Source organism: Canis lupus, chromosome 14 (genome assembly GCF_003254725.2).
Source record: "Canis lupus dingo isolate Sandy chromosome 14, ASM325472v2, whole genome shotgun sequence".
Classification (NCBI taxonomy): Eukaryota; Metazoa; Chordata; class Mammalia; order Carnivora; family Canidae; genus Canis; species Canis lupus.
In genome coordinates, this window is record NC_064256.1 from 9,862,940 (window position 1) to 9,890,912 (window position 27,973).

Genomic DNA, 27,973 nt, shown 5'->3' on the forward strand with positions numbered 1-27,973 from the left:
TTCCAGGCACCATTAACATACTTGATTATTACTGTATTGACCGAAATTACAAAAATTGTGTAATTATATATTTATAGTGGTAGAGAACCATACAAGTGTAGAGACAAAAAAAAATAGACTTCCTTTAATTAATATATTTTACTTTTCTGGTATGAATATTCTTTCAGTGAAAATATATATAATTTAACAAAATTTATAGACCCGAAACACTATTAATGAAGAATAATTCAATAACATGGAGAAATATTTGCACTGGATATCTTTTTTTTTTTAATTTTTTTTATTTATTTATGATAGTCACAGAGAGAGAGAGAGAGAGATGCAGAGACACAGGCAGAGGGAGAAGCAGGCTCCATGCACCGGGAGCCCGATGTGGGATTCGATCCTGGGTCTCCAGGATCGCGCCCTGGGCCAAAGGCAGGCGCCAAACCGCTGAGCCACCCAGGGATCCCTGCACTGGATATCTTATATATAAAATTTCTGCCCATGCCATTCAAAAAACATCTGAGATTCAGAATTACATATTTTCCATATCTCTCACAGTTATTATATTCCAATAAATAGGAATCTATTCTTTCTATCAAAAATTAGTACTTATGTAACTTTATGAATCACAGTCATAAGTTAGGAAAAGTACTATGCAAGTCATTTTCATATGATGTTTCATACTACACTTATTTTTTTTCTAGGAAAGAAGCATTAAACGGCTTTCCTCCTCACTTCAAATCCAGAAAATTATGAAGTATACATTCAGAAATTAGATGCAGAAGTCTTGTAATTACGAACATACTTGACCTACTAAAATAACTTTATTGGTTCTGCTATCCTATTGTTTCTTGAGTTCTTTAGAAAAACGCTGGTAAAGAGGGATGCCTGGGGGCTCAGTGGTTGGGTGCCTGCCTTCAACTCAGGTCGTGATCCCGGAATTGAGTCCTACATGGGGCTCCCTGTGAGGAGCCTGCTTCTCCCTCTGCCTGGGTCTCTGCCTCTCTCTCTCAGTCTGTGTCTCTTGTGAACAAATACATAAATCTTAAAAAAAAAAAAAAAAAAAAAAAGATGGGATCCCTGGGTGGCGCAGCGGTTTAGCGCCTGCCTTTGGCCCAGGGCGCGATCCTGGAGACCCGGGATCGAATCCACGTCGGGCTCCCGGTGCATGGAGCCTGCTTCTCCCTCTGCCTGTGTCTCTGCCTCTCTCTCTTTCTCTCTGTGTGTGACTATCATAAATAAATAAAAAATTAAAAAAAAAAAAAGAGAGAGAGAGAGACTGGTAAAGAGCAATGGCAGTACAACTAATGCCTAATTATTTAGGCTGAAGAAAGTTGGAACTAATAATTATTTTTGTCTTATTGTAATATGCTTTCTATATCTCAATCCAACCTGTGCCAAATTACGATTTGTGCACCATAAATTTCCAACATGGTTAGGTAATAACATTATAATCCACCTAACAGCAATATTTACTGCCAACTGAGGTAAGAACAGGTAATGATAGTTAAAATCATCTAATTATAAGGGCAGAAATAAAAATACCAATGTCTTTCAAAACATCCAGAAAATATTGCTCTTGTATTTACAACTGAGGCTGCCAACGTTTAGCTTCATTAACTATGCCCATACATGATATTCCAGAAAAGCTTGACTATCTAGAGCTGGAAAGCCTTCCATTTTTATCCATTGGCTAAAATATCAACTTGACATATCAGCACAAATCCAAACTGTCAAATAATGCAAAATTGTGGGTGTATTTGACAGTAATTAGTAGTGCCCATTGTTGAGCAATTAACAAAAATATTCAAAAACATGGAAGGGGAAATTTAAAAGAGTCAAATGAAATTCTTCTTACTAAATATAAATGTACACCAGAAGTTCAACAATTCCTGCAAAATGGCAAACTAATACTGAAGCAGGACTGGGATAATGGGGTGGCCTTGGTTCTGTGGTCAAATACACTTTGAGAATGATGAATATTCCATATCCTATTTTTGCAGAATAATGTGGCACAGTGAAGAAACTAAAGAAATTTGGTTAGCATTTTTTTATCCTCAAAGCTCCCAAATGTATCTGACCTTAGAATCTTGTCTTATCTTTTTGCTTAACATTTTAACATAAAATACACTTTATGAAAAAAAGTGCTACAGAAAAATGTAAATCCCAAATGATTTTGCACAGTTAGATTGTGCAGGGGAAAGTTTAAAAGAGATACATCCATGACTAGGAATTCAGATTTATTTGAAAACAGGCTGAACCATCAAACTACATAAAAATAAATTAATATTATACATTCGTGTGTGTGTGTGTGTGTGTCATTCATACACACACAGTGATCATATACTTTTCTTTCATTTTCTATAATGTGATTTTTAATTTTTATCTAAGGTCTCCATCATAATTACTGCATTTAAACAAGTAAACTGATACTCTGGAAACCTTTGCGTTTGGAAGGCACCTAGAGAATTGGCCATTTATACACAATGGATCTGTTGTTTTTAATCTGACTTACTGCTTATTTGCATTTCAAAGATTACAGAAATCACAAAAAACCTTCAGTTTAAAATATTAATGAGTTTTTATTTTGATAATATTGTCTCTACTATTACCTGAGAATAATAAGAGAAAGAATACCAGAATTCCGTTTTGCCCAAGTATGCCTGATCACAAACACACAGACATTCATGCACCAGAGAGAAAGACAGAGCTACTTATGTATGCAGCAGAATAACATCACATTGAATTGAGGAACTAGTCTCTCGGGACCAATTTTATGCCTTCCTCTACAGCTGTATGGAGCCACTTTGGAACATAATATATTCTTTTGAAGTCAATGATCCCTGAGGGTTCAAAGCAAGATAAGAATTTGGCTCTTGATAGAGTGGATGCATTGTGTAGAATAGAGTCTTTAATTCTAAGCCTCACTGAGCACACACACATACCCACACACATACAAGATGAAGAGAAAGTGGGAGTAACTCACAGGAGAATACATAAAATGATCAGGACCCAAAATATTGATTTGACATGCAAACAAAATCAGATGAAACAAAATCAGAAGTTAAACATTCTTTGTATTGGGGGTGAAGTTGTGGAGGTATGTTTAGTTATTTGTCCTTACTTAAAAGGGAGAGAAATAATAGGAAGAAAATGGAAGAGAAGCAATCAGATAATTCAAAGGGGTATCACCACAGAAAAAATAATCAAATTTTAAAAGGAAAATATTACCAGCTCTTCTGAAATTCAGTTTCAGAGCATTCAACCTAGAACTAATTTCCAAATATGAATTAAATTACTGAAGGGATTTTACTGGAGTAAAGTTAACAGGTTTAACTCAAATTTTGGACCTTTTATTATTAATTCGTGTGCGTGTATGTGTGTGTGTGTGTGTATGTTTGTGTGTGCTCAACATCTTTGTGGAATTTCTACCATCACGCTAGGTAGAAATAAGAAAAAAATATTTTTTCTACACACAATGCATATAGTTAAACAGTGGATTATGAATTCATAATAACTTGAGTGATTAGTCCTGTTAGTAATTATTTGTTGTTGTTGTTTTTTTTTTTTTTTTTGGTTAGATTTCAATTCATATAGAAGTTTGTCTCCAAAAACAGTTTAGCCCTTATTAACTGTTTATCTTGTTTCAGCTTAATAGGCTGTGGAATGCATACCTTAAGCTCTTGTTTAATATTACTAACACATACATTGGAACTTGATGGCATGCTAATAAGGAGGGGCTCTAGAATTCAAAGAGCTTTATAATTGGAACAAAGTTGAAATGCAAAAGACTGTTAACAGAAACAAACCTCCTGAAACAGGAACTGCTGAGCAAAAATCTAAGACGAAAGTGACTTGTTTTTGTCAGTAATCCTTGAATTCAAAAGACAAAGAGACATTTGCTCCAGGAAAGAAGTTCATATACATATTTATCCAATAGGTTAAAGATGTTTAAAAAGAAAGCTCAATTTAAGAACAATGTTGGAACAACTCCAAACAGTATAGACTCCCTGCTCTTTTGTTACAAGGGTGAGATATTTTTCCTGTAGATAGCAAGAATAGTGCAAGTTTGAGAACATTTTGGGGAAAAGGCAGCAGATGAGATTGCACAATGATGGGTATCTTGGACCAATTCAAACATTTTAACTGTTGCTGAATCCCCTGTTATCATCAAGGAGTCGGTGTGTATTTCAGCTAGAATCCTTCGACTTTTCCACTGCAGTGCCTAACCTATTGACTTGAAAACTTTGATCTTCCACTTCAAGATATTGGAGATAGGCAAAATAGCTTACAGATTTGGACACATTATAGATTGGTCAACTCTCTTCTAGGTCGGGTATAAATTCATTTTCCTTCTTCAGTTGCACCCAACAAACCCCTCTACTTTTCAATTTTGCTCAACTGAGCTTTTGACTTTTTCCACTGCATTTTGCATTCATTGGCTTGGTAGAGTCCTTAAAAATCCAAATTGTATTTCCTTTGCAAGAACTTGGGACTGTCTGCTTCTCATTCTATAAACAGACTCCTGGCACAAGCTAGGAGCAAAGCCATATAGAATTTGTATAAAGTCTGATTAAAACTTTAGCACACTGTCACGTTTATGTAATATCATTCTAGTTTTTGTGGACAACCAATACAGAATACAGAACAAGCAGTGAGGCACATCTGGAAAGAGTTTCTTAAAATCATTTAATCTCAAAAATATGAAAACATTGTCCACAGGAGAATAAACAATACTTTACAATAATCACGTAAAAACAGATAAAAAGACTGCCTTACTATTCTGCCATTGTAATTTGATTTAGCAAAACGGAATGATAAAATGGCACAAAGGGTAAAAAGAGTATGTATATATCTAACTGTCTCATTACTAAGAGTCACCCTCCATACAGAAACATGCAAAGTAAAAATACTTCCATGCCAGTAAAGGAAGTGGAAGGAAGTTATGCATTATGACTAAGTAAAGATTTTGATGAGAATGACACAAATAGCTAGAAAAAAGCATAATGACATCAGGCAACAAAAGGTGGTATAAATTCCCTCGTGTTGAACGTTTTCACATAGCTTCTAGAACAGCTATTAAAAAACGTAATCCTTATCATTTCCACTTAAAATTCTTTTTATGACAGCCCATCTTTGCAGATAAATCCTAATTTAATCTTAAATTGAACTCTTCATGAGCACGTCACCACCTCTTTCTCTATTCCCCTTTCAGCCTCTTCGGTAGTATGCCCAATTTCCAGAAATACCAAGCTTCTTCTACTTATGCTTAAATGCAGGAAGAGAGCTCCTTCCCAACTCCCGGATCTCCACTTATGCCTAGACATCTCTCCCCTCAAATTGTTCCCTTTGCCTTGGATAATTCCTTTTCTCTATCATAACTCAAGTTTGATATATCACTCACCTTTTCATGCCCCCAATGCTGGACTATATAACTATCCTTTATGCCATAGCATCCTGTACTTTATAACTCCATTACACTATGTTTTGAAAATGCCTTTTCACTCCTCTACCTACCTGGAAGTGATTCATTACTAGATGTGCACAGCCTAACAAAGAGCTTCCTACATATTATCAATTCAGTTAATATATCTGGCCAAGTAGGAATCAAACAGATGGTTTATTGGGTCAGGTGCTATAGAGAATTCTTAGAATTCTTTTACAAAAGAGTTAAATTTTAGGGGGGACTTCATTCTATATATGTAATTGCCATATAGTTATATAATACTCACATTTATTAACAATGCTCCTGAAAAACTTCAGCATTTAGCTTCTGATTTTTGTTGTTGTTGTTGTTAATCTCAATATGTGAGTTGGTATATGGATTATCATAAAAAGTGCTCCAAGATATTTTGTTTGTTTTCATTTGTAATGTTATATACACTTTGATAGATTTGCCTTAGGACAAAAGAACAAAGCTCAATTGCTTTATGAAACAAATATATAAATCTATAGCAGTGGAAATTAGCACATTCAAAAAAATGGTATACACAAAATTTCCTCTTTCAAACCAAGCCCCCACCAACAAAGGGAGAACAGGAAAAAAAAGTTAAGTATTTGCTCAGCACCTGGTAGGTTGGCAAAAAAGTGTCATAGTCATCATAGAGAGAAAACACTGTTTCTGGAACCTCATAGACTATTCTGTGTTTTCTCTATTGTTCCTAAGGAAGCATGTCCCTAACAAATTAGTATAGTGGGCACTGAGTTGAAATAAGAAAGCAGTAAATAAACACATTACCATGTATTAAAAAGCATACATTTATGGGATTTTTTTCATTCAAGAGTTCTTATTTTTTTCTGCTTGCCCTTCCAGATCTACTCTCCACCTATGTCCTCTCATTCTTCTGCAGATGTCTCCCAATAGTGGACTCCATCAGAAAAGCCAAACAGCTTCTTGATGAAGGCTGTGTCAGTATTCTTGGGATGGTAGAGGGGAGAAGGTAGAGTAAGTAAAAGAGACAAACAAACTACAGGCTTTTGTAAATATAACTGTTAACTATTCAAACTCTTAAATATAGTGTAGTTTAAGAAGAAAAATAAAAAATCTGGCAAGTATAAATGGCCATGATATTAAAATTAAAACATTAAAACATGCATGCCACAGTTTTCGGAACAACAACAACAGAAAAACATGTATGCCACAGTTTCAGAAAAAAAATAATTTGCAATTAAGGATACATCCTCTAGGAATGCTTTTATTAACTGAAAATGTAAATCACAATAGCCCTTTTGGAGACCCACCCACTGTGTACCACAAAAACTTCTATCATAGTGTCTGCAAGAATTTACTCCTTTCATTTTAATTCATCTTTTTCCTTCTTATTATCTAAAATGTTTGAAGAGAAAGAATCATGTTATATTTGCTTTTTGTTGTAGCACTTCTCCATCTAACCATTCCTGGAATACGGTATGCATTTAAAAATTCTTGCTGAATGAATAAATAAAAAATGATATGGTCTAAATAAAAATCAAAAGTTTGGGGCTAACAACAGAATTAATCTAGTTTTTAGCTAGTTATTTCTATATTCAGAAAATTTCGTATTAGTAGTATGCAACAGCTGCAGCAGGAAGTCAGTGAAATGAATCTGTGAATCAGTATATACCCTTAAATAGAACAACCCGACCCTGAATAAATTCTGTCTCACGATGTAGAGGCAAATTCTGTTTTGTTATACGCATAGCAGTATTTCTGGGTGCAAACCTAGGTCTCAAGATGCTTATAATAATCAAATAAATGTGTGTACTTGGGAATGTTAAATGTATTCAGGATTCATGATACCCACATATCCAGGCCATAATCTAGGTGTAGAGATTGTAAAGGACATGTAGATGCTGACCTAATTCATTCGATCTAATGGCGAATAACAGTACTATTTCCCTGCATTCAGAAGAAATTCATGAGAACATCATCTCTCCAGGCTTCACATGCCTCTTTCTTTCAAATATTAGCATTAAAATTTTGAAAAAATAAAAAGGCATCTGTCACCATTACGAATCAATTTGGTTTAATTTTTTCTTGCTTTTCAGGAAGGAGTCTTAGATATGATAAGTAATGGAAAGAAATAGTGCCAAAGGGTTAGTTGCTCTGCACAGGTTTTATTGTAATAGTACCCACAAATATGTATATCTAGCTTTAAAACTAATAACTAAAGCACATCATTTAAAATGTTTCACTGCAGAGATAGCAAAGAAAAAAAAAAGAAATTAAAATTGCTCCAAGTAGAAGTAATTCAGAACATTTTTCTTGAAGTAAGACATATTTTAGTGAAATATTTACTGCTCTAGGGGAAGTTTTTAATTGGAATAGTACTCAAATAGGTAAAAGGCAACTTAATTTTTTCCTGAATTCATTAAGATACACCTTTTGTTTCCGATAGTGTCAATAGGACAATAATATAGTCGGAAAACTACTTAATTAAAATGATAGCCTTTACATTTGGACACAACTGATGAGCTGTAATCACTGGCCCTTCACTTTCATGTCCTTAGTCAATACAGATTTAGGGCAGAATGGCAGAGCAGAGGAAAACTGTACCGTTATATTAACATCTTAGCACTAATTCAAAACTGATGCATGGGGTAGAATTTGGACACCTTTTTAGATGGCAGCTTTCTTTGATTGCCTGCTATATTTGTTCTAGACTCTTTGTAACTGAATTTCTGTCTTGTATTTTGTTCCCCTGTTGCCCTTAGGCATATTTGAAATAGTCCCTGGAGCTCTGTCTCTTGGTAAATGGATCTATTTCTCTTACTTTCACAGGTAACAATAACTTTCTGACACAATTAGCCAGATCAATGCATCCTAGTTGTCTGTCTCCAGGTTCATCTAAGCATTTCTTTTCCACATTCAACTCTATGGATCACATTTTCTCAGACTCCACAGTGGTATGAATACAGCCCTCACATGAGTCCAAAATTCTCTATAAATTTCTTTTTTTTTAAGATTAAAAAAAAATTATTCATGAAAGACACACGCAGAGAGGCAGAGACATAGAGGGAGAAGCAGGCTTCTTGCAGAGAGCTGATGCAGGACTTGATTCCTGGCCCCACTATCAGGGCCAAAGGCAGATGCTCAACTGCTGAGCCACCCAGGCATCCCCAAAATTCCCTATAAATTTCTGAACACTTTGCATGAGAGATCTAACTATGCTTTTGGGTGAGGTAAACCTTTTAATCAGATTAATTTCCAATTCTTTTGTCTTCTTCACAAATGCACTCCACAGAGCCAGGCAGATCTCATTCATAACAAAAAACAAAAGCAAAAACAAAATCTTTAAAATGAATTTAACAACATTTTGGATAGCCTGTGCATTCCCTAAAACTTAGTATTGTGCTTGGCATTTAGTAGAGATTTGATAAAATAATTAATGAATTTCTGTAATAATATTTTAATATTAAGAAAGCTACTAGCATCTATGGCAAAGCAAAAGTCTATTTTTAATTTCCTACAATTTGCAGGTTACAAATTACAGCTCTTCTTCAGATTAATTCAATAATGTCTTTCAATGATATTTGAAACAGGATCAAGAAATCAAGATAATAAACAATTTTCCTAAGGCCTGTGGCTTACACTTTTTGTTGATTATGGCGTGCTCTGTTTTTTTTTGCCATTATGGATATTAATGATGTCAAATCCATTAGATATAATACAGGAGGACATTAGATTTTTGTTTTACTTTTTTATTCTGCAAGTTAAAACATTGCAGTGCTATATCAGCTATATCACCAACTACTTTATGATCTTGAGATTGGCACTTTTCATTCTGAGCTGAGGCTCAAGTTCACACAGATGCATAAATTTTTAAGTTTCTATAATATGCATGTGAGCTCACAAATATCACACACAGTTTTAAAAAAATAGAGTTTAGAATGTGACTTGTATAATTCACAATATAGGTAATCAATTAGGAACAAGGGATAGCCAGGTAAGATATAAATACTTAACATTTAACTAAATGACATAAACCTCAAGCACTAGCTAGTGGGTCATAAACTTGTCTATGATTTTATAAGGTAACTAGAAAATATAAATGAGCAAACAAGGATAACTGAATCAAGATACTGAATGTTAAAGTTTCTCCATTCAATAAGCAATTGTTCCTTTACCACTTTTGAAGATAAATAAATGTATTGGAAATACAAATATGGAGATATAGTAAAATAAAAAAAAATCAACAAAAACCCTGAGTTAACATTGAATGAAAAAAGCGCCTTTACTCTAAGTATCCCGAAGGTCTCCCTTTGCACCTTTCTTAGAACTTTTCTTATCATTCATTTGATGCTATTTAAATTTCTACTACATTTTAAGCTCCTAGAAGTTAAAACCTATGCTTGATTTATCTAGTATAGGGTAATGATCAAAGAAAACATGTAGTAGGGGTTCAGCAAACATTTGTTTGGTAAGTGAGTGATTTGTAAGTAAGTATCACACCTCTGGTGGGAAATGAATGATGTAAAGTCTCAGGAACCTAAGATACCTGGGATTTTCTTTCCTATTTTTGAAGGTCTAGAGGAGAAACCTTAATCCAATGTTATTGGATTCAATTTAAGAAAGGACATAGCGCTTGGATGAGGACAGAAAGGTATGTGCTGAAAACAAAGAACAGAAGAACAGCATGGTGATTAGGAAAAAGAAAACAAGGGAATGTTAAGGGCACCCTGGTGAAGGACTGACATATATAGTAGGAAGAGTTGTAAATAGAATGAAAAGCTATAAACTGGAAAAAGAAACCCTCAAGATAAGGACTCAAGATGGCTTTTTGAGTAATAACGGTAATGACTAAGTGATCTCTAAAGATCTCCTAGACCACCTCAGGCTCAATGTTCATAGAGACTCATAAGACTCAAAAGCTGTTAAACTCAGAGTTTACTACAGATGAAAATCAGCAAAGGGAAGGACATGTGAGCAAAGGGTCCAGGAGAAAGGAGGCACAAGCTTCTAGGTATCCTTTCCCAGTGGTGTCACATGCACACAATCTATATCAGCAATATGTAACAACCTGTGTGAACTGTTGCCAACCACAGAGCTCACCCGAGCCTTGTGTCCAGGGGTTTTTTTTTATTTTACTGGGGTCAGTCATGCGGGAACACAGCATCTGTATGACTCACCTCAGCTACTCAGACTCCAGCCCACTCGGAGCAAAAACAGGTGTTCTCCATAAATTACATTGTTAACACAGACTGTCTGATCAAACTGGTACAGCATGGCCCATGTCCTCAGGCATATAAAAAGAAGCACTTATCATAGATTACATTGTTAGCATAAATTATTTGGTCAAATTGAACAGCATGGGCCAAAGTCTCAGGCATACAAAAATATTTTCATAAGGCAAAATATTCCAAAGTTTCAGAGTTCATCATCTAAGAGCCAGCCAAAGGCCAGTCTTGAGACAAGCATTTCTTGGGAATGTACATACAGGATTTGAGTAACTCAGACCTTTAGAACTATCTCTTTCATGCCCAGGTGCCAGTACCCAAAATGGTAAGAAATATCATGATATAATATCTAATATTAATTAAATAATTGGTATTAGGTGTTGTAGGCATCCTTTAATTCTGAAATGTAAAGCACTGGGCATGTCCTAAACTATGAAAGAGGAAAAATATAAATTTGGAACTAATGAAGAAAAATAAAGAAGTTACACAGAAATAAAGTGGTAGCAATAAGGTCAAACATATCGCTAAATAAAAACCACATTTAGTGTTAATGTTTTACATCATTAATATCAGATGATCTTGGTTGGGATAAAAAAAATTAAAAATCCAATTCTGTACTCTATAAAGTAAATTCAATCAAGGCAAAATGACAGAGGATGATGAAAAAAGGGATAGAGTAATATATACTAGGTATATAAAACAGAAATCAGGGTAAGTGATTTTTAAATAAATTTAAGTTTAAAAATAAGCACAATTGGGAAAACATTTAATACTTGAAATGAATAAAGTCCACCGTGAAAACTATAACAGTGATAAATCACATCACTGTTTTAAAATACATTTGGGAATATTGAATGAAATGCAAAGAGAAACTGAAAAAATCTATAATGTTATATGGAGGTGTTAATAGGTCCCCTTCAGAAAGAATTTTGAATTAGGCAAAAAGTAAGAAAAGGATAGTGTGATAGCTATTGCTGTATGGTCACCAAACCCCTTTTCTATTCCTGTTGGTCAAAGGACTGTACTCTATTTCACAACTTCCGTGAGGTTTTCATGACAAGGGAACTGAGTTCTGAATGACGAAAGGTGGATGGCCACGAGGTGACCTACTTCAAGGCCTGACTCAAACAAAACCTCCACAACTCTCCATAAACTCTCTCCCTCCATCTTCTGACCATTACCCTTTCTATATTATTTAATCACTGTTTCATCTTATGATTGTTTAAATCGGTGTTTACTTCATCACTTTTATATAAATGTGTCACTTTCATCATTTTCTTTCCTTTTTTTCAGTTAAGAAACAGTGCTTGTTTGTACCTGGTAATTTCCCACATTTCTGAAATCTCTCTATCCCTGTTTTCTCTGCTTGCAAACAGCCCATCTCTCTTGTAGCACCACGCTAGATGCATCAGAAAAAATAACAAAATCACAATGTTAACGTACTGTTCACGTATTTTCTCCCTTAGAGTACAAGTTCATTAAAATGAGTAGGTGCCTTCCAAGAAATTATAGATGACTTTTTTAATTAAATATTTACTATTTCCATCTTTCGATTTTCTGAAACAAGTTTCATCAGCACCTACCATGTGCATAAGTTGGGAAAATATTTTAAAAAGGGAAATATGAGTAGGTCAATTTATCCTAGGAAATAAAAGAAAAGTAAAAGTACTATGAATAAGAAGAGTAATCAGCTCAGTGTCACACTTAATGACCCAGCAAAAGATTCATCACTAAGTATTATGGTGATAAATTGGCCAGATATATCCAAAAGAAGTCCATGACTGATTTCCCATATCCCAGAAAATGAATACTATTGATCACTTATGAATTATAACAGGACAATGATAAGACACATATGTTTTTAATAATGGTAACAGGTTTGGTCAATATATCCCAATTAAAGGATGGCAGGATATATAATAAAAATATGTCACTTTTGGGGGGAACACAAAAATTCAAACAATTAAAGCCTGTGAAAAAGGAAATAAACTTAGAAATAAAATGTTATTGATTTGTCAATTGAAGTTTATCTATCAAAGGGAAGCTCAGCCTGAAGTTCAGTTGTTTACTTCTGAATCACCTCTACATAAATGGTCAAACCTGTATTATTTTGAGAAGCAAAACAACCATGTTGAAGACGATGTGGCTACTTGCTTTCCCATCTAATTACCTCTTCTAAAGACAATTTAAAAATCCAACTACACAGAAACCATGACTTTGGCAACTTTGAAGTCAGAGAATGCTAGAAATTCGAGATAACTGTAAGTAAATAAAGAGAAGTCACTGAATCCCTTCAAATCAGAGAGCTGGATGGTAATTATTTATTTGAATTTTCCCCTCATCTCAAATGCACAGTCACTACTTTCTGTCACCAAGAGATACTATTTCAGAGTTGACAATTTAAATAGTCATTTATGATATGAAGTTATGCTTTATTTTTACTACTTAATTTTTTTATCATTTCCTAATTCAAGATCTAGAATCAGCAGACTGCTGATTCACATGCTTCTGTAATGCATGTTGCATCCTGACAAAACTCTAGGCACAAAATTCAACATAAATATTTGCTTTAAAATGGCTAAGTCTGGAGTTTTTATATATTGATTTTTCTAAACATGGATCACTTTCTAGGGCTAGTAATTGTAAGCAGCTGATTCATCACAATCTGATAGCAACAGAATTTTCTACAAGAGCTTTGATTCTCAAGTACCCACTCTCTGAAGAAGGAAGCCTAAAATTTCCTCAAAAATATAAATATCATTTATTTGGAAGATTATTTAAGATATATTTTAACTCAAGTTAAAATATTTTCCTTTCTTCCAAATCCACACAAATAAGACAAAATCTCCTTTTATATATTTTGAATTATTTATTACATTTTACTGACATTAATGATAATGGGTTAAAGTATTAAATAAAACTACAGAAACAGGCCTGTATTTGTACCACTTCTGATCAGTGAGATTTCTGTGTTAGCCTACACATTAGGCTCTCCATCACTAAGACTTTGCCCCCATTTCCACCTCATGCCCAGAGTCTAGCATGGCTATTTCCATCCCATTATCAGATTCTCACCGAGACATTTGACCACAGAAGTCTTTGTTTTATACTTAAAGGAAACCGATGACCAGGATCTTTGCCAGAATGGCAAGATAGCAAACATTTGACAGTTGGTGCTCTGATTCCTACAAACCTACATCCACTAGGAGATGGCTGGAAGTAGTTCTATCAAACATAATGCTCTCTGTGACAGCATGAATGAGCTCAGATGAAATGAACCAGCCATAGAAAAATAAATACTGCACGATTCCCCTTATATTAGGTATCTAAAATATTCAAGCTTACAGAAACAGAGAGTAGAATGATGGTTCCTATAGGCTAGAGGGAGGAGAAAAATAGAAAATTCCTATTCAGCTATATACTTTCAAATACACAAGATGAATAAATTCTAAAGATGTACTGTACAACATTGTGTCTACGATTAAGTACTGTGCAATTAAAAATTTGTTAAGAGGGAAGAACCCATGTCAAGCATTCTTACAACAACAACAATAATAATAATAATAATAATATCTAATGAAAACATAAACCCTGAGCTTTAACTCCTTCATCACAGCCTAGTATGTAAAGCCTCCTGCTTACTCTTCCCCAGAAATTTCTCACCATGTGAACTGCAATGACTCTTTCAAACACAACTCCTCACGTGCCCTAGCTCCTTACTTTCTCAAAACTAGCAACTTTGGGGGAGCCCAGGTGGCTCCACGGTTTAGCGCCGCCTTTGGCCCAGGGTGTGATCCTGGAGACTCAGGATTGAGTCCCACATCAGGCTCCCTGCATGGAGCCTACTTCTCTCTCTACCTGTGTCTCTGTCTCTCCCTGTGTGTGTCTCTCATGAATAAATAAATAAAATCTTAAAAAAAAAAAAAAGCCTGCAACTTTGTTTTCTGGAACTCTGGTTGTTAATACAGAGATTCCTTATGTTCTAATTTTTCCCCCTAAATAGTCTCTCTACCTACAAATGAATTTGAAAACTAGAGCACCTGCAGCCCTTTGCCTGATGTGTTTGTCAGGTCCTCTGAGTTGTAGACACAAGGAAGTAGGCATACAAAGATTTTTTTAGGGGAAAGGCCTATGTGAAAGTAAATAGGAAAAGAGCCAGTGAAGGCTGAGAGAACTAGTCAGACAGTGATGCAATATGATCTTAAGTGAAGAAGAGATGGAGAGAAGGTAGAGTGGGAGTTGTACAATTTAAGAAACATTCCACAAAGTCATCAAGGAGTCCTTAAGCCCATGTCTGTCCTGTCTCCCAGAAATGCTCTACTTTAGTATTTATGACACACTCATGTTGATGAGATGAAGCTTATAGGAAGCATCGTGTAAATGCTGTAATGGATTTTAAAGCACAGTAGCTGGGGTTCTTTGTTAATTATTACATTCTCTTTCTCTTTTTTTAAAAAAAATTATTTATTTATTTTACACAGAGAGAACATGCAAGGGGGAGGAACAGGAGGAGATGGAGAAGCAGACTCCTTGCTGAGCCTGGAGCCCAATGTGGGACTCCTTTCCAGGACCCTGAGATCATGGTCTGAGCTGAAGGCAGACGCTTAACCAACTGAGCCACTCAAGCATACCGAGAGTTGCATTCTCATGGGTGCCATGCTCGATTCTGCATTACCAGTCAGCCATCGCTTTCTTTCTTCATCTTCAGACCCACATTCCTTGAACAAGTTTCTCTGTTCTCTATTTCTTTATTTCATACCATTATCTCAGCCTTCTTCACCCTTGCTTCCATGTCACAGAAAATGTTCTCATGAAATTCATCAATATATCTTTGTGGTTAAGCCAATGCATACTTTTCAATTCTTTTACGAGGTCTCTAAGCTGCATTCAAACTGTTGAATGCAATCTTGTCTTGAAATATCTTTTTTCCATTTTCATTTCATTGCTTGTTTTTGTCCTTTAAATATTGTGATACTCTGTTGATATCTGCTTCTCACTCAACTTCATAATGGATATATCTCAGATGATCATCTCCTCCCAACCTCTGGGTTTAATTTTAATCCATGTACCAATCAACTCTGAATTTAAATCTCAGGCCCACATCTCTCTCCTTGAACTTCAGATCCAGACTTGCAAATATACTTGGTTACTCACATATATATCTCAAATGTATATACAAAATGAATCATTTCTTACCAAACTTCCTCCTGTATTCTAAATTTATAATTATCATGCTAGCATCTACCTAATTGCCCAAGTTGGAAACTTGAACACCCATATGGTTTCTTTATCCCCATAACTGCTGCCCATATCTAATATATTGAGCATTGTTAAACCCAAGAATTGTTCCCCACTGCCACACCCCTACTTAAGACATCATCATATTTATCATGAATTATAAGATTAGTCTTGCTTTATTCCCATCTTTATCCTTACATGTTAGTGCATAAAAAACTATAGCTAACTATTATACTGCTTTAAAATTTATAACATGTTAACATTCGGCATGTTGTGTCACATCCAATCTACAAAATAAACATAAAACAACATGAGAAAAAGGTTTGAAAAATAAATATTCCAGCTCAAATGCTACCATTGACTAGCTATGCAACTGACACTATGAATTTGCTTCATTTTTCTTAATGGACTGGATTAGATCAATACAGTCCAAATAGTGAGGCATATGCAAAACAAACTATGTGTATATACTGTATCCATAAGGGATACTAAAAAACATTGCTACTATAACTTGAGAGTCTCTGCTATTTTGCTACTTTTAGAAAGAACTTAACATTACAAAAAGTGGAGTAGGCTTCCAACTAGATTATTTTACACTCTTTCTGTAGTCTTCCATTGTTAATTCATTGTCTTCAATGTAATATAACATTAAGTCAACCCAGGCATGCTCTGAGGATGATGAATTTCCACATCTTAAAACCCTATGATGGGATATTTGTACTGTCTAGTTCTATTAGAAGAGAAAAACACTGTCATTGTTTTATCATTTAGTGACTGCTGAAGAACCTAGACTACTGGTATACAGTAGATCCTGAACATTTTTGTCTTTGTTGTCATACTTACCACACTTTCCTTTTGTATTTATTTCTAAGATTATTAAATGATTTCACTAACATCACAGAATTGAGGCTCAGGTTTGAAGTAACCCATTAGACATTCAGGAAATTATAAGGGCTAAAACTCATAACTTTTGCTGATGTTTCAAAAGAGAGGAGATAAGAATATAGAATATATATATATATATATATAGGCTCTGAGTTGAGGCCAGTCACCAACTCACTTATTACATCTGGGACATTAAGAATGTTCCAATAATTACTGTATTTTCCATATTATTCCTTATAATGGATCATAGTTTTTTTAAAATATCAGAACAGGAAAAATACAGAGGTTTTAGTAAACAATCACAGGTAATCAGCTCTGTTTAAATTCTCCCTCCTCTTTTTTCAATATTAAAGGAAAAATAGTAAGGCAGTGAGTATTAACAGCAATCACACTGGCACTTTCTATTACTTAAGGGCTATATAACAGAGTGGTTACGTGATTTTAAAATTAAGGAATAAAAACCTATTCATATCAAATTTTCTAATGGTCATGATTTTACATAGTTTCCTGACCACTATTGTTTGATATGGAAACAATGATTGTATAAGAAAATTTGTTTCAGTATTCAACACTCACCTTATGTCTCAGACATTTGTTTACATCATTTGTGACATAATTTGCAAAGGTGAATAATAAAATGTTTTGACAGGAGGGCACAGGAGTTGTAGGAAAATAGGTACAAAGGGAAATGCCACATGTTTTTGTATATCAACCTAAGAATTTTACTATAAAGCATATCCTGAAAATTGCATCTGTTTTCATTTATGAAATATTTTATCCTAGTGCCAGTGTAATTCCAGAAGTGACTTGAGGACATATTTCATTCCTGATTTATTGCATTTTCCAACACATGTAACTCTTCATGTGCACTGAATAAAAGGACTAAATGGATTAGGACTTTACTATTAGTATTACTTATGGTAAAAGACTCTCCTCCAAATCCTGTTCTAGGTTTATAAAAGCATTTATATTATGAGGCCTATGTTTATATACTAACATTTACCTTTTGAAGAAAGGAAAACAATACAACATTCTTCTGTATTATGGAAAAAGAACATATGAACTCAGAAATGTGGGTTGAATTTGATCTTCATCACCTAATGTACATGACCCTTCACTTATCACTTAACATCACTGAATATCAGTACGATCATATGTAGACTGGGGGTGAAAATACTCAAAGGATTTTTGTAGAGATTAAATGAGGACCTATCTAAGAGCCAGACACATGCTAAGTATATAATGATGAAACTAAATTAACAAAATCCCGTTGTTTTTGTTCTACTCTAAATGTTCATCTTTCTTCTATAAGGTGCCAAATGTATCTCTCTATCCAAACATAACATTTATTATATTTTTGTGATTTAGAATAAGCAAATATGTACACACTATAAACAAGTATTAGAGATTGAAAGCGATTGACACAGTTTGTTAAAACTATATCTAAATATCTATAAAAGGTTTTTCATATATTACTTTATTTCTTCAAAGCAGGAATAGGGCATTGTTTTTCTATGTGTTTCTCCAAAATATTTTAATTCTTCCACGGTTCTTTCGTTTTCCTTTCTGGTTTCTTTGTAATTATCTGGCTTCTCTTCCAGAGAGGCCACTAGAGACTGAATCAGACTGTTTCATCTTGGAGGGGTTTACACTCAATTTTTAATAGCTGCCTGCTCATGTCTTGCTAGAGTGGCAGGGGTCTTTTCAGGCTATTTTAATAACAAGAGCAGTGACTCCATAGGCTGATCTGTTTTTGTTGCCCAGAGAAATTAGATTTTTCTCTCATTTTATGTATCACTTCATAAATTTTATTTGCCACTTTTAAGTCTGCATGAAATAATACCATGTGTAACTAAAACACAATAGCACAATTTGTGTTTTTAAGTATGCATCTCACACAAAGAGCAATTTTCAGCAGGCCTCTTTGAATTCCACATCAAGGAGTCTTCCTTGTCAGGAATCTTCATTCATAATATTATTTCATTGTAACCGAAACTGTTTTCACAGTTTGCATAGACATTGAATCTCTATTGTGTGTCCATGAAAAAAAAGCACTAGCAATTCAGAAAGATTAATCAGTGGCAACATCAAATATAGTAACAGCTTTCTGTGCTGCTGGTGTCTGTAAGGGGGTTTGCTATGTAGGCCAAACTCAGAAATGTTCTTAATGTTTTACAATGTAGTAAAATGACTTCTGGAGAAAAGGGTAACTGAAAAAAGAATCAGAGGAGAAAATGATGAAACAAGTGTCCTGGTGTCTCTGGATGGAATTGGTCTCCTCCAAGATACTTTTCCCTCCCACAGACATATACTACTCTCAGCTCATAAAAACTTCACTAAGAGCTTTATGTCAGTACAGATAATAATACAAAAAAATTTTGTACTTCCATTTGCTAGCAACAAGCAATGAAGGAATAAAATTTATTTCACATAAAAATATACCATCAAAACCCCATAAATTTTGTAGAAAAAGATAGAGTAAAAATTGTATACATCTCTACTTAGATAAGTGTATCACACTACTGAGTAAAACTTAAGGTCTAAATGGTTCATGTTTATGCACTGAAGACTCAATTATATAAAGATGTCAATTCTCCTCAAATTAATCTATAGATTAACATAATCTTAACCTCAATTTCAGAATTTTTTAAAGAAGTTGAAAATTTGAAGGTTTTTTTTAAAGAAATTGACACGTCAAATCTAAAATTTATACGCAAATGCAACAGGCCAAGTCTACACAGTAAGATATTGAAGAAAAAGAACAAAACTAGAGAACTTTTCCAAATGGATATCAAGAAAGATGTCTTCCAGAAGTTTAGATGTAATTTCAGTAAAGTCACAAGGCTATACAAACAGTTATAACTAGCTTGGAGTTCAGAAACACACCTACACATATATGCACACAAGATTTCTGCCACAGTTGGTCTTATAGAGCAGTAGGAGAATGGCAGTCATTTCAATAAATAAAACCAAGTTAAACAGCCACTAAAAAAATAGTTTTGAACCCCTCCTTCCAATATCCAGCAAAATACCAGTTCCCGGTATGGATTTATATGTGCAAGTAAAACGGTAAAGGTTATGAAAGATAACATAAGGAAATATCTTTATAATCACTGAGTAGTAAAAGCTTTTTAAAAAGAGGATCCTAAATATTTGGAACATGGGTCTAATTAAATTTAAGAACTTTATTTATTCAAAGATACTATTAATAGAGTTAAAAAGGCAAACACATACATATTAGAGAAGATACCCGCAACCAAACATAGAATATATAGAAATTTGTATGTAGAATATATAGAAACAATATAAAAGATCAATAAAAGAAACATAGCTGCCATTACAAATGAGTAATACATACTTATAGTTAAGTAAGTACTTAAAAGAGAAGCTATTCAAATGGCCAATTATGAAAAGTTTCTAGATCTCAGTTATATGAAGATATAAAGAACAATCTCAATGAGGCATCACCACACATTTATAGAATGACTAAAGTAAAAAAAAAAAAAGCAAAAAACCAAACTAATTGGTATAATATTCCATGTTTATATAATGTTTATAAACAGAAAAGATTATTCACGGAATATGTAGTTACTTCAAGGATGGGAGGGTGAATTATGACTGCAGAAGTGGGGTTTTTGCAGGCAGAGGTAGGGTTTTTTTGTTTTGTTCTACCTAACCTGGGTGGTGGTTATGTTTCCGTGTTCATTTTGTAAAAATTTCTGATTGGGCTGAACATTCATAATGCATCCAGTTTTCCACATTTATGTTATATTTTAATTAAAATCTTTATTTTAAAAATGGAGAGAATATAAAGATAAGGAATGACAGTATTAGGTTTGTTTTTTTGTTTTGTTTTGTTTTTTTTAGCAGATGGAGATAGAGAATCTTAAGCAGGCTCCGCGTCCAGTGAAGAGCCAGACACAGGGTTGTATCTCATGACCCTGAGATCATGACCTGAGCTGAAATCAAGAGTCTGGTGCCCAACCAACTGAGCCACACAGGCACTCCTTTTTCCTTTTTTTAAAACTACTTTATTGAAGTATGTACGGCATACAAAGAGCTGCATATTTAATGAATATAACTCGATGGATTGGAGGGAAGTATCCAACCTTGGAACCACCATAATCTATGCCATAAATACATATATCACCTCCCAAAGTTCCTTCCTGCCTTCTTTATCTATCTAAAATTTTTCTGTTAAGGGACAAAGAAAAATGGAACAATGGTCTAAAGGAGGCTAATTTTTAGAAAAGTGTTTTTTTTTTTTAATTTTTTTAAAATTTATTTATGATAGTCTCACAGAGAGAGAGAGAGAGGCAGAGACACAGGCAGAGGGAGAAGCAGGCTCCATGCACCGGGAGCCCGACGTGGGATTCGATCCCGGGTCTCCAGGATCGTGCCCTGGGCCAAAGGCAGGCGCCAAACCGCTGCGCCACCCAGGGATCCCAGAAAAGTGTTTTTTTTTAACATAAGCAAAATAACATGGGCACATATTGATAGAAATGAAATATATTATGGGAAAAAAATGATGCAGGAGAAAGAAGGAGAAATACTAGAATGCCATGACCTGAGGGAACAAGGAAATGGGGGTGTGGGACAATTAGAGGGCTTGGCTTTAGGCCAGAAAGAGTATTTTTTTTCTATATGAGCGTGAATTCACACTAGATCTTTCATCCTCAAAGCTCTCTAAATCTTCCATCCTGTAAATATAACTTCAATGCATACCATTCTCCTAAGCAAAGGGTGTTCTAGAGTTTACTACCTGGTGTGCAACATACTGCTTACAATTTGAGGTTTTAACTTTATTAAGCTTTTCCATGTTTTAAGGTCCTATCTCAATTCTTTTATATGATCGAACCACATTTCAATTGCACTATTTGAAGACACTAGAGTCCGAACATTTCACCCTGTACTCACTGAACAATCATCTCCTTTGCATGTTTTTCTATGCTTTTCTTGATTTTAATTTATCACTTACACATACTTTCCAGATCCATTCTGCATGCTTTGATTGATAAGGTCTAAGCAGAATGTTAGATGCAGCTTTATCTGGGTATTGTGCAAAGTTAAAAAAAAAAAAAAGCATTGTGCCTATTTTCAGTAAACTTTTGATGATGGTCAGTATCTGTGGCTTTCTTTTTTCTTTCTAAATATAGTAGTACATTGAACTGGTGGGTAGTATTTTCAACCTACTTACCTTTTGCCAGGCCATAAGAAAGAAAAGAAAAGGCCAAAAGAAAGAAAAGAAAAACAAGATTATGCAGTTTGTGTATTACAAACATAGAAATATTATTTTTCTAAAAATATTCCCTGATTATGCTGGTCAATATTGTGTTCATCCTTACTTTATTCATGTGCTCAAAAAGATTTATAGGTCACTATTGAATAAACATATGTTTCTATAATGTAAGACAGAGTTTTCAAAACTTGACTAATTAAAAATCTGTGGGTGGATTAGACCTACAGATTCCTGAGTCTTACTCAGAACTGCTGAAACACAACCTCTAGAGATAAAGGATCAATACTAGAACAAATGTTTCATATGGTTTTAGTTATCAGCTATGTTTTGGAGACACTGAATTTTGGAGGAGACTGTGATATTGAAGGTCAATAAAGATTTATGTTTCCTTGTTTTTTTTTTTAAGATTTTACTTATTTATTCATGAGAGACACAAAGAGAGAGAGGCAGAAACACAGGCAGAGAGAGAGACAGGCTCCATGCAGGGAGCCCAATGTGGGACTGGATCCCGGGACTCCAGGATCACTTCCTGGGCTGAAGGCAGGCACTCAACCGAAGAGTCACCCAAGTGTCCCATGTTTCCTTGGTTTCTATGAACATTGGAAAATTCTGTGATGAAAAACAAAATCTCAATTATAAATATTGATATTTACCTTTAGGTAGGTGTTTTGAAACATTGATTAAGTATGATCTCAACTTCATACCCAAAGTCTCCAAAATTTTTGCATCTCAGTCTCCTCATAAAATATCTCTTCTCCATTAGATTCCAGATTACCTCTCTTGGTTCTCCCTCCTCCCCTACACACACATTTCTAACTTTGTCTTCTCAGTATTGCCTAAGAAACTCCTTTTCCTCTGATTATCCTTTCATTTTGTACTGCTGAGGCTGCTCTCGGCAAAGCTTGAAATTCTTTACCTACCTAACAGATCTGATTTTGTTCAGGTTAATGAACTTCTACTTAACTCTTCTTAACTTCTCTACTTAAGTCAGGCAAAACAAGCCCAATCCCTAGATCTATGGTTATTTCATTATTAAGTGACTCCACACATGGCAAACTGCTGCCACCCTATTGGCTCAGAAGCGAGCATGTAAACTAACATGGCTCATTATAATTGAATCAAAGAACTTTCATTCCATGCTTTGAGATAACATTTTTCTCCTTTGCTCCCACTCTTTCTATCCCAGATTTGAATAAGGAAGTATGACGCCTCAGCTGCTGCCAGTGGCTATATATGAGGAAGAGAGCTAGCCGAATATAAAACAGCCTCTTTAAAAACTGAGGCAAGACAATCATAGCAAAATGGAATTAGATGTCCAATGTACCAGAATCTGTAGCATCACTCTCTGACTTGTTATGCAAGACAAATTTCCTTGTCATTTAATTGGTCTGAGTTGTCTCCACAGACTTTTTTTTTTTTTAAAGATTTTTAATTATTTCATTCATGAGAGACAGAAAGAGAGAGAGAGGCAGAGACACAAGTAGAGAGAGAAGCAGGATCCATGCAGGGAGCCCAATGTGGGACTCGATCCCGGGACTCCAGGATCAGGCCCTGGGCTGAAGGCAGCGTTAAACTGCTGAGCCACCCAGGTTGCCCTCCACAGACATTTTTAAAATGAGCTTACTTATTCAACGGATTTTAATAAGTCAATTATTTAATTCCTATCTTCTGCCAGAACTTATTCCTGATCACCAGATATGTGTAGTACTTTTAATTTATTAACATGTATACAAAAATATTTATTATTTTATTTCTTGTCAATTTATTAACAATCAAATGTATCACCTTTAATCCCACATCACCTTTAGTGCTGTGGGATTAAGCAGACACATATGAGACTCTCAGAACCATTTTTACTGTTCCCAGATTCTGTAATATCTTATAACCATTATCATCATCCACCTACTCACTAACACCACCCTGTTCTTGGGACTCCTGGGTGGCTCAGCTGTTGAGCTTCTGCCTCAGCTCAGGGCCTGATTCCAGAATCCAGAATTGAGTCTCACATTGGGCTCCCTGTGGGGAGCCTGCTTCTCCCTCTGACTATGTCTGTGCCCCCCTCTCTCTGTGTCTGTCATGAATCAATCAATCAATCAATCTTAAAAATAAAAAAGTAATAAAATAAATATAAAATAAAATAAAATAAAATAAAATAAAATAAAATAAAATAAAATGGGGTTCTTGATCCCTGCCTTTCTTTTCCTTCACATTCAAACAGTTGCTAGTCTCTTCACTTCCATTTAACAGGTCTACACTCTTGACCCTGACTCTGGTCTACACTTTATATCATTCAAGATTTATCCTTCTAATTATTTTTCCAATCTAATCATATTACTTCAAACATTTAAAATTTTCAAAGGCTCTGTCACTGATTGCTAAAATCAATCAATCAATCAATCAATCAAACAAACAAACAAACATTGTAGCATGGCATTTAAGAACTTTGACTTCGGGGGCACCTGGATGGCTCAGTGGTTAAGCATCAGCCTTCAGCTCAGGTCATGAACCCCAGGTCCTGGAATTGAGTCCCGCATCAGGCTTCCTGCATGGAGCCTGATTCTCCTTTTGCCTATATCTCTGCCTCTGTGTGTGTGTGTATGTGTGTGTGTCTCATGGATAAATAAATAAAATCTTTTTTTTAAAGAACTTTGACTTCTGATTTCTATAGATTCTATCCTATACTCTTCCCAACTTAATTATATCCTGATACTATATACATTAAACTTTTTCTAAACACTTTATATATTTTGTGTGTATATTTTTCTCTGCTTTTAATTCCCATTCTCTTTTTATTTTCCTATCTGAAGAATGTTATATGTCTTCCCAATTCCACCATTTCTATGAAGCTGTTCCTTGTCTAGAACAGGTTATGAGAAAAAAAACAGTTCCATACTCCCCTGGTAACTTTGTATATATCACAATTGTGCTACTTGACATACTCTATTTTTTTCATATTTCCTTTCCTTACAAACTGTGAGGTTATTGAGGGTAAGAACTTAAGTCCTATTTGTATATTCTGTGTCTACCACAATGGCAGAGACATAGTAGCATGTTTAGTAAACGATTAAATGAACTCATACCATAAGTTTCTTGATTCTAAGACTAAATATGGAAAACGGAAGTTCCTCTAATTCATGAATTTGTAATTTTTAAAAAAACTTTGTCTCATAAATTTTTTTCAAGAAGCAGATCAATATTTACCATTTCCTCCTATAATCCTAATATATTCTTCATAGAATGACAGTCACAGATGACCTCCCTGAATAGATACTCTTCCAAACCTCAACCCCTCCCATAAAGCTCCTGCACTTAGGGACTCTATACTACATCATGGTGATACGAGGTTTCTAAGTATGGAAGGGAAATTATTAGTTTGATAGATCCTGGAATCTAATATTTTTCATAGGAAATCATACAGGCAATCAGTCTACCATATATGCCACATGATATGCTAACATATTACACAATTTACAACAGTTATATAGTTTCTCCTTGGAATGCTTTCAAGCATCTTAAGCAAGTGTCCCTTATTCCTAGTAATTTATCTACTTGTCTACTTCTAGATCGTCAGATAAATTTATAATAACAACTGGTCTAAGATACCACAGGTGTTTTTATTGGTTGTAAATCTAGTATTAGTTAATTATGCCTCTATATAGGAATCATTAATGTTTCAACAATTTCATAGTGGGACTGTCATTACTTTCTCTTTGGAGAGCAAAGCAAATAACTGTGTCTCTAAAATGTTTTAATGTTTAAGATACTTTTTGCCCTATAGACATTGCTAGAACTAATTGACTTTTCATCATGAGAAATATTTAAAGAGCAAATTTGTTGGGGAGATTTAAGAAGGTATCTTCTAAAGAGATTTAGAGTAAACTATCTGATGGACTAGACAAAATGGAAAACACACATGAAGCTCACTATCTTGGCCTATATTTCTTTCTTATGTGATTTTCTCGGTATAATGCCTTTTATATTATCGCTGCCAATATTTCTTTAATTATGGCGCTTCCTTATGTAATTTGACTTCTTCTGTTCCTAGGAATATTAACATTTCATTTTCATTTAGGGCATACCTTTAGTGAGATAGCTCAAATGGGAAATCTTTACCTTACACATATATTTGCTATGTAGGATTTTTGTAAAACTGATATTTGACCCACCATTAATAGATAGATACTTAGCAGGATCTATTTCCTTCAGCCTTCTGAGGTACCCTCTTAGATGTGTTAAATGGGTGCATAGAAAGGTTCAGGAGATGAACACTCTCCTGTTGATAGGTCTCCTGATGACACCCTTGACAACAAACATTCAATGCATGTTCTTTTTCAGTATAACTTCCTTATCAGAGTTCTTATGGAAGAGGGAAAACTGATTTGAGAATTATAAAATATATTAAAGTGTAAAAGAGTGAATTGGTTTGTAAAAACTTTTGTAAAAGGCTATTTCAAAATCCAGACTTGTCAAATTACAATATACATACTTCCATGCTACCAGCATGAAACATGGCATTATTAATACCTTCCACAATTTAGTTAGTCCTATTGTCTCTGTGTTAACCAATTGCATTTGTGATCCTGAGGAAGGTTTCAAGTTTTCAAGGAACCCATAGCTTTTTATACCCATCCTATACTAATTTAATTTGGACTCACTTTCAAATCATACTTGCTTCATGATCTTTGGTAGTACTATTTGGAAATTCCTCCATGATGGCCTTTTTCTTTGGCTTTTGACTATTTACGCACTCTATCTTTTGATTCGTGAAATGGCAGTGCCATTCAAAATGTAAGGAAGGATAAAAACTTGCATTGGTTCAAAATTATCGTGATCACTAATATTTGCAGATGAGTAAACAGCATAACAGAATTAGTGTAAAATAAACCTATCCAGATCTTTCATTTTTTATTTTTCTTATGCACAGCACTACTAAATAGTTATTTTCATAATTGAAAAATCATGTCTTTTCAAAGATTTTGCTGTAAGTGTTCAAAGTTGCCTATCTTTTTAAAATCTCCCTTAATATTATTCACCTAAGCAAATACTTCTTCTTTTAAACATAATTGTGACATCTAACATATTTTTCATTCTCAAAAATAGCCATCATAGCTTGCATGAGATCATTTTTCCTTAGCCTTCAGAAGACTTATCTGTGGTAGGCAACATTATTATCTTAGATGAATTAAACAGAAATTGAGAAATCTTATTATTCTAGTACATTTTTTAAAGCATGAGATCTCTTTTCACTTTTTGATCCTTACATAATGGACAAGTATTAATATTCTAATAATAATTATTATTACTTAAAAAGTGGGAGATGTCCCTCTGTAGGAAATTGCTATTTTGTAATATTTCACAAGTAATATTCTGTGTAGAGATTGTCTACAGTACATTTTTTGTTCATGAATTTCATGCTTCTATTATGGGAGTACAACATGTATTTGCTTGTTAATAGCTTTCCAAATATTTAATGTTTCATTTATTCATTCAAAACACAGCTTCCCAAACTTATTAATGTCACACTGAAGCTGAATTGCACTCATCTACATAACTAAAACATTCACCAATATCTGGAATTAGGACTTAAGATATTTTATAACCACAGAAGTTATTTATCATCTATAGCATGAAATGCATTATAACAACTCATAGAATTAAGACTTAGTAGCAGTCGTCTTCATCCTATTTATTCAAATCCCTCCTTCCTTTCCATATATTTCAGGAAGACATCTAATTAGAAACTCTTCCCTTGGATCTAGAATTTCAGACTCATAATATGTAATTTGCTGAGTTAATACTCATGAGGCAAGGAAGGGAAATTCTGACTGCTGGAGTTCTTGACATTCTAGCATGAAGTTAAATACTATAAGATGAATTAATTACTTTTACTATCTAATCACAATCCTCTCTTGTCACTAAAGCAAATTGATTCAAGGGGACAAAGCCACGTTGCTACTTCAGGTCTGCTAA